Source organism: Phoca vitulina, unplaced genomic scaffold (genome assembly GCF_004348235.1).
Source record: "Phoca vitulina isolate PV1807 unplaced genomic scaffold, GSC_HSeal_1.0 scaffold23, whole genome shotgun sequence".
Lineage (NCBI taxonomy): Eukaryota > Metazoa > Chordata > Mammalia > Carnivora > Phocidae > Phoca > Phoca vitulina.
The window spans coordinates 1,928,390-1,937,946 of record NW_022589726.1 but is presented as its reverse complement, the minus strand read 5'-3'; positions in this window follow the sequence as shown (position 1 = coordinate 1,937,946).

The following is a 9,557-nucleotide window of genomic DNA, read 5'->3' as shown; positions in this document are numbered from 1 at the left end:
CCGAGTAAGGATTAGAATCTAGGGACTCATATGTCTATTTTAGCTTTCTTTACACGTGGAGTAGGGAGGTAAGGAAGAAGAAGGAATCAGCAGCAACCATAGTATTTCATATGTGCATGAAGGACAGGATCTTGATTTTTAAATGTCACAGAGGGATTAGCAGGTATAAAAGCTTTTGGGGGATGGGATGGGAAAAATAATGAGCTCAGTTTCAGGAACGCTGAATTTGAAATGTTCCTACAAGATAATAATGAAGATGACCATGTCGTGCTCAATGACTTTTCATCGCACTGACATTAAAATCTAAAACTCTCTCAATGGCCTACAAAATCTTGTATTAACTGTGTTACATTTGTCTATATTGTGTTATATGTTCCTCCTCTGACCTCCTTTCTCCCTGTCCTATACACCTCCGTCTTTCTTACAATTCTATGACTATGTCAAACCTATTTTTTTGTTACAGTTTGTGCTCTGGCTGCTCCCTCTTTCTAGAATTTTCTTTCCCCCAATCTTTGTATGGTTTGCACTTTTTTTAATGCATTCTCTTCAAAGACTATCTCCTCAGAGAAGCTTTCCATTATAACCTCTCTATAATAGCCACCACCACGTCCCCATCACTATTTTTTCCCTTACCTTGTTTTCTTTGTCTTCAAAGTAGTTAGCACTAACTGAACCATACATTAGTCTGTGCATGTGTGTGTGAGTGCACACACAGGCATGCATGTGTCTGTCTCTTCCATTAGACTATAAACTCTATGAGGACAAGGGCTCCGTCTTCGCATTACCATCTTCCCGTACCTTTAATGTCTGATATATACTGTGACCAGTAACTATTCGTGGAATATATAAATGAATAAGTGAGTAGCACAGCACTTGAGATGAATAACCTACACTTAGATTTAGTGTTGGTGACTGGGATGTCTTATTCATGGCTTGCATTTTTGCTTTTCAGTTGCTTGCTTAACTCATAGAAGAAAAATGGACACCTTCTCTGTTCTTAGTGGTCTTTGAAAGTATTCAAATTTAGGGCGCCTGGGTGGCTCAGTTGGTTAAGCGACTGCCTTCGGCTCAGGTCATGATCCTGGAGTCCCGGGATCGAGTCCCACATTGGGCTCCCTGCTCGGCAGGGAGTCTGCTTCTCCCTCTGACCCTCTCATGCTCTCTCTGTCTCATTCTCTCTCTCAAATAAATAAATAAAATCTTTAAAAAAAAAAAAAAAAGAAAGTATTCAAATTTGGACCCCATGTAGGAAGGAAACAGAGTAGCATAACATAACACATAAAAAGCTAACAATTCAATTCCTTTTTTTAATTTCCTGTGTGTGTGTGTTTGTGTGTGCACGCACATGCACGCGTGAACCTCTGTTAAAAAAATTAGGACACTTCCATGTTAAAAACAAATAAGAAATATTTTAAGTGAGATTGGGTTAAAAATCTGTTTGTGAATGTGAAGTTGCATATTATGTTTTGTCTGCTCTCTTTAAACAGGACTCAGCTCAATTAAGTTATCAAACACTAGAGCATCCCCAAGGTATCTAAATATAAGCTGCAGCATTTCCTGCATACTTAATTCCTAAAAATAACTCAATAATAGTCATGGCATTCATACTCCCTAATCTACTGTGTGCTGGAAATCTTGCCATCAATGATATAGCAATAGAAAAAAAAGTACTCTTGACTTCCAGACATGTTTCAACATTCACAAAATATATTCCCTAGATTTTCATTTTCCTTCTTTCACTCTGGGCTCACATTTTTTCAGAATATAGATATTTGTTTTAAGAAAAAAAAAATTTCAAATACTCTAAGAGGCAAGTACAGCATCTGTCTTGTTCAGAATTTATCAAAAGACCTGGCATAAAATAGGTCTTAATGAATGTATATCTGATGAATAAATGAGTAAATGTACAACACATGAATAAAAAGAATTCAAAGTTTAAAAATCATTTTTTTAAAATATTTTCAAGTTTGTTATTGTCCCCTTGGTCTTTTAAGTCTCCTTTCTTTTATTTTCCTTCTTTTAGCCACACATTTAAAATTTTATTGGACGTGTGTTTTTATTGTACCACATCACAAATTTTTTAGAAGCAAAAAAGTTATACCTCAATCAAATCTTTCCCTTTTCTGCCTCTACCCATATTTCTATGTTATCAATTATTTTGGTTATATTTAGTATCTTGTGCTTTTTAATACTTTAACAGGATCAAGTTTAAAATTAGCCTATTACACAATTTTTATCTTTCTAAACCTAACTGCATTTTGATTTAATTATCTAGCAACTTTTTCATTGCTCTTACATGTTATTACAAATAATTATAAATAAATATTTTAATAGGTATGATAGCTTCTCAAGGATTACCTGGAGGTATTCAAAGTGATGGGTTCAAATCTCTTACCTGTGGGGTGGAGAAGGCCATATTTCCTCCTTAATTTTATTATTATTTCCACCTAAACCACCTAAGGAGTATTTGGCTCTGAAATACAGATCAGGAGTGATTGGTATTCCTTTGTATTAAATATTTTCAAAAGTGGCAATAATTTCTGACTTCAAAAAAGAGTTTCCTCAGGCATGTGAAAAGCAATTAAAAAACCGCATAGATGAATGATCCAACATGACTTAAAATTCATGATAGAAATTGTTAGGTTGGAGAAATATTGAAATTTCAACATAATGTATATTTGGAGATGTTTGTCATGTCAATTGTAAAAACATGCCTTTAAGAAACTCAAAATGAAATCTCTTTTAGTATCTATGCTCAGGCTGTGTGTGCTTAGATTTTCAGGCCCTCCCTTAACTGCCACCTCCCCACCCATGAGCAATGGTAGCTGTGGGGGTGCACAGTGGCATTCTGCCCCTTTGACCATATTTCATATTACCTGAGAAGACAACTGACTGAAGAGTGGCCAGTTAATTCCCCAGGAATTTGGGCCCCAAGGGCATCTATGTTTTCTACCATGACAGACACAGAGAAATACAGAGAACCAGATAATAGAAATGAAGTGGATGTTCAGATAGAGTTATGCTTCCTGGTTGTTGATTCTTTATATTAATTACCTATTAGAGTATAACAAATTACTTTCAAACACAGCAACTTAATAAAATAAATATTTATTATCTTACAGTTTTTATGTATTTGGAATCCAAATAAGACTTACCTGAAAAAAAAATGAAACAAAAAACAAACCAACCAACCAACCAAACAAACAAAATGGCTTACTTGGTTGCTTCTGAGGATCTCTCACAAAATAGCAATCAAGGTGTGGGCTGTAATTATAGTCATCTCAAGACTTGCCTGTTGGAAGATCCACTTCTCAGGTCACTCCTATGGCTATTCACAGGCCCAAGGTCCTTTCTGGATGTGGCCTGAGATCCAATTCCTTGCCACATGGACCTCTATAAGGCTACTTGCTTTCTTCAAAGCTGCTTTCCCAGAGTTAGGGTTTAGAAGGAGAGGGAAAAATGGGGGAAACAGGCATAAGTCGCAGTTTTTTGTTACCTAATCTTGAAATTTATAGCCCATCACTTTTGCTGTATTCTCATCATTAAAAAAAAGAGGACCAGCTCACATTCATGAAGAGGAGATTATCCAAGGGTCTGAACACCAGGAAGTGAAGATCAGTGAAGGCTATTTTAGTGGCTACTCACTATAGTCTACCCTCGAGCCCCCAGTGATTCATGTCCCTACCATAGTCAGAAGATACTCAGCATCTCCTAAGGTCCCCAAAAGTCTCATTTTATTACAACAACTCTCAAAGCCCAGAAGCACTTCATATAAATCAGGTTCAGGTGCAAATGAGGATCCCCAGATAGCTTCTTAAGTGTAGTTCCTTGGATACAGTTCCTTTTATCCACAGATCTATGAAGCTAAAGAAACAAGTCATCCATCTCCATACACCAAACTTAGAGCTACTTATATCCCCCAGAGCAAAAGCTGGGAGAGAGAGAAGGAGAGGGAGGGAGGATGATCAAGACAGGAGTCATAGTATTTTTGTAACCTAATATTGGGAATGACATTTTGGCACTTTTGTCATATTTTATTCATTAGAAGTGAATCACTAGGTCTAACCTACACTCAAGGGGATAGGATTAAAAAGGGCATGAATACTGGGAGGCAAGGATCAGGGGGAGGCATTTGGAGGCTGCCTACTCCATCCTTTAGAGGAGGACATTTCTGTCCTGGATGAGCCTTTTTAAAAAGTTTCCATTTTGTTTTTCAGTTACCTAAAGTTGATTCCCTCTGCTTGAAACAGAAAAGTTATTTAAGTCCAATTTCTCTGTTTTTAAACTGCACTTTTAAAAGCCCAACTTTTTGGAGCATCCAGTATAGGTTGAATTTTCTCACTGTCAGGAATATTCTACCCCCCCAATTTTTTTCTTTTCACAGTCCTAAGTCACCTCTTTGCTGTTAAAGTCTACCGGAGAGATTCAGACCATTTTAACGGACATCTCCTCAGTATTTGATATTTGATATTCTCGGCATTCTTTTGTTTGTTTGTTTAAAAAGAGAAATTGATTTTATTCTGATACTATTGCTGAGAACAGGAGAGAGAGAGAGCAAAGACCAACTTTAGATACTCAGCTCCACTTTGACAAAAACTAGGAGAACTTTTAAAGACAGAGGGCAAGTGGATCTTAGGAAATCTGATTTCCAATTGGCTTTACCCAAAGGAAAAGTAAACTTTCTCCTATCTCTATGAGAGGAGGTGTTGTACAACTTGGAACACCAAAGCTAGGCTCCTAACTTCCCACAGAAATTGTAAGATAAGGGTACTTCTTCTATGATCATTACATTGCAACGTGTTGCCTCCCAGATCCTTTAACAAGTTTTGGCAAGAGGCTTTTAAAAAAAAATTGGGGGACTCAAAGGGACAGGGAAATAATTTACAATGACAAGTTTTGTAAAGGAAATAGTCAAAAAAATGGAAGTCAGAAGCCTAGAGTCAGGAAGAAGCTTGTGTAATGTTTTGTCCAGCTGAGGGGAATGTCGAGGCTATCTTGGTCATAGTCTTCACTAGAGTTTCTGTCCCTCTTCCAGTGATTAGCTTTTTTTTTTTTTTTTTTTTTGCCCCTTGCCTCCTACTCATTTCCCTCACTGTCACATTTCCAGTCTATTTTTGTGAAGCCATGTCCTTCCTGACTATGTTCTTTTCCACCCTGAGATAGGAAGGGTAGAGAGGGATGACATGGAGGATTCCATTTCCTAAGCTCAGCCAGTAGTCCTTCCCTTGGAGAGTAAATCTTTGTTATGGAGAAAAACTGAGATGCTTTACATGGTTACTCTTCCCTTCCCCATGCCAGAGCCTCGAGGGGATCTTTTTGGAGTCCCACTATGAGAACCTAGTGGGGTTCCTGGAGGGAAAGCCCCCAAAAGTTTGGGGATCTCCAAAGGCTGTGGCTCCAAATTTTTCAGTCTCATATTAGTCCATATTGAGCCTCCGGCAATTCATCAAAACTGCCATTTAAGTGTTCCTGTCATTCTGTGACTTCTGGCAACTTCCTTTTGGGGCAATCAGGTCTTTGTTTCTGAATCTCCACTTCCTCATTCTTGGAACACTTGATTCTTCTGGCTTCTATGACATCACGCTCTCCTGGATTAACTCTTTATTTTACTATTATTTTTTAATGAGACACTTCCTTTCGATGTCCCTTTAATTTTCACATACATTGGGATTCCATCCTTTCTCCTCTTCTCTCACTCCATAGTCTTTGAATGAGTGTGCCCTACCTGGCTTTAATGACCATCCTACAGTGAAGACTCAAATCTAAATCTCCACTCTATTGATCTATGTGTCTGTTTTTGTGCCAGTACCATACTGTCTTGATGATGACAGCTTTGTAATAGAGCTGGAAGTCTGGAATTGTGATGCCGCCAGCTTTGCTTTTCTTTTTCAACATTCCTCTGGCTATGCGGGGTCTTTTCTGGTTCCACACAAATTTTAGGATTATTTGTTCCATTTCTTTGAAAAAAGTGGATGGTATTTTGATGGGGATTGCATTGAATGTGTAGATTGCTCTAGGTAGCATTGACATCTTCACAATATTTGTTCTTCCAATCCATGAGCATGGAACATTTTTCCATTTCTTTGTCTCTTCCTCAATATCTCTCATGAGTATGCTATAGTTTTCTGAGTACAGATCCTTTGCCTCTTTGGTTAGATTTATTCCTAGGTATCTTATGGTTTTGGGTGCAATTGTAAATGGGCTCGACTCCTTAATTTCTCTTTCTTCTGTCTTGTTGGTGGTGTATAGGAATGCCACTGATTTCTGTGCATTGATTTTATATCCTGCCACTTTACTGAATTCCTGTATGAGTTCTAGCAGTTTTGGGGTGGAGTCTTTTGGGTTTTCCACATAAAGTATCATATCATCTGCAAAGAGTGAGAATTTGACTTCTTCTTTGCTGATTTGGATGCCTTTTATTTCTTTTTGTTGTCTGATTGCTGTGGCTAGCACTTCTAATACTATGTTGAATAGCAGTGGTGATAGTGGACATCCCTGCCACGCTCCTGACCTTAGGGGGAAAGCTCTCAGTTTTTCCCCAATGAGAATGATATTCGCTGTAGGTTTTTCATAGATGGCTTTTATGATATTGAGGTATGTACCCTCTATCCTTATACTCTGAAGAGTTTTGATCAAGAAAGGATGCTGTACTTTGTCAAATGCTTTTTCTGCATCTATTGAGAGGATCATATGGTTCTTGTTCTTTCTTTTGTTAATGTATTGTATCACATTGATTGATTTGCGGATGTTGAACCAACCTTGCAGCCCAGGGATAAATCCCACTTGGTCATGGTGAGTAAACAGAATAGAGAGCCCAGAAATGGACCCTCATCTCTATGGTCAACTAATCTTTGACAAAGCAGGAAAGAATGTCCAATGGAAAAAAGACAGTCTCTTCAACAAATGGTGTTGGGAAAATTGGACAGCCACATGCAGAAGAATGAAACTGGACCATTTCCTTACACCACACACAAAAATAGACTCAAAATGGTTGAAAGACCTCAATGTGAGACAGGATTCCATCAAAATCCTAAAGGAGAACACAGGCAGCAACCTCTTCGACCTCAGCCACAGCAACTTCTTCCTAGAAACATTGCCAAAGGCAAGAGAAGCAAGTCCAAAAATGAACTATTGGGACTTCATCAGGATAAAAAGCTTTTGCACAGCAAAAGAAACAGTCAACAAAACCAAAAGACAACTGACAGAATGGGGGAAGATATTTGCAAATGACATATCAGATAAAGGGCTAGTATCGAAAATCTGTAAAGAACTTATCAAACTCAACACCCAAAGAACAAATGATCCAATCAAGAAATGGGCAGAAGACATGAACAGACGTTTTTCCAAAGAAGACACCCAAATGGCCAACAGACACATGAAAAAGTGCTCAACATCACTCGGCATCAGGGAAATCCAAATCAAAAGCTCAATGAGATACCACCTCACACCAGTCAGAATGGCTAAAATTAACAAGTCAGGAAATGACAGATGTTGGTGGGGATGAAGAGAAAGGGGAACCCTTCTACACTGTTGGTGGGAATGCAAACTGGTGCAGCCACTCTGGAAAACAGGATGGAGGTTCCTCCAAAAGTTGAAAATAGAGCTACCGTATGACCCAGCAATTGCACTACTGGGTATTTACCCCAAAGATACAAATGTAGGGATCCGAAGAGGTACGTGCACCCCAATGTTTATAGCAGCAATGTCCACAATAGCCAAAGTATGGAAAGAGCCAAGATGTCCATCGACAGATGAATGGATAAAGAAGAAGTGGTATATATATACAATGGAATATTATGCAGCCATCAAAAGGAATGAGATCTTGCCATTGACAACGACGTGGATGGAACTGGAGGGTGTTATGCTGGGTGAAATAAGTCAATCAGAGAAAGACATGTATCATATGACCCCACTGATATGAGGAATTCTTAATCTCAGGAAACAAACTGAGGGTTGCTGGAGTGGGGGTGGGTAGGAGGGATGGGGTGGCTGGGTGATAGACACTGGGGAGGGTATGTGCTATGGTGAGTGCTGTGAATTGTGCAAGACTGTTGAATCACAGACCTGTACCTCTGAAACAAATAATGCAATATATGTTAAGAAAAAACAAAAGAAGAAGATAGCAGGAGGGGAAGAATGAAGGGGGGGAAATCGGAGGGGGAGATGAACCATGAGAGACGATGGACTCTGAAAAACAAACTGAGGGTTCTAGAGGGGAGGGGGGTGGGAGGATGGGTTAGCCTGGTGACGGGTATTAAAGGGGGCACATTCTTCATGGAGCACTGGGTGTTATGCACAATGAATCATGGAACACTACATCAAAAACTAATGATGTAATGTACGGTGATTAACATAACAATAAAAAATTAAAAAAAAAATCTCCACTCTCTACTGCCATCCACACCAATAGTTACAACTACCTGCTCAACCTCTCCACTTGATATGTCACAAGCATTTACAGTAAAATGTGTCTTATACCAATTTATCCCCATTCTCAAAATCCTTCTTTTGTACTTGCTCACTTGCCCAAGCTAGAGACTTGGATGCCATCCATGATTCTATCTTCCTTATCCCCATAGCACACATCAACTCCTGTTCCCAATCTTGTCAATTTTTCCTCCTTAACTTCCCTCTTTCCATAAAACTTTCCTCCAATATAATACTTTTTTACCCTTTTTCAAATAAATCACTATCATCTTTCTTGTAATGTAGAATATAAGGAAGAGATTAAGAGTATAAGATCCAGAAAGAGTCTAAGTGGTTTTGAATCTTGGTTTTGCTTCTTACCTCTTTACTAGGCATGTGACCTTGAGCAGGTTGCTTAACTTTTCTGTGATTCAGGTTCCTCCTCTGTAAAAGATGTGAAATAATGTTACCTACCTCACTGGGTTTTTGACAAGATTAAATGAGATAATGCAAGTAAAACATTTAAAATAGGGTTAGGCTCACAATAGACAAAATAAATATTAGTTATTACCAGAATGAGCTGATGACTGCAAAGACCTCCTAAGTAGAAACTCTTTCTTAACTCGTAGTCATCAATCTAAACCATTCTAACACTGCAGATGCCGTGTAATCACATCCTTCTTTACACTAACCTTCTCATGGTTATTGATTGCTCTCTGATCCAAAATACTTAAGCTACCTCACAAACACCTTCATGATCTTGTTCCCACTTGACTTCCTAGCGTATATCTCATCAGTTTTTCTGATCCTCACAATCTGAGATTCTTACTGAGTGGTTACTGTGTATCAGGTGGGAGATGCAGTGACACTCTCCGGCCCTCATAACACTTATGCTCTTCGTGGAGCCAGCCGTGTTGTCTGACTTTCAGTTCTCCAAACTGATCACACTCTTTCAGTTCTAAGCCTTTGCAAATACTCTTCTCTCTGCCTCCCTTGCTTTTCTTTCTGTTACTCGATGGTGTAATTCCTCTCATGCCTTGGGTTTGAAATTAGACATGCTTTTCCCCAGGAGATCCTTCCCTGACCACTCATTAGCCTCCTGTAGCATGCTAGAGGCAGTCTTATAACAATTTTCTTATTTACTTTTCAGT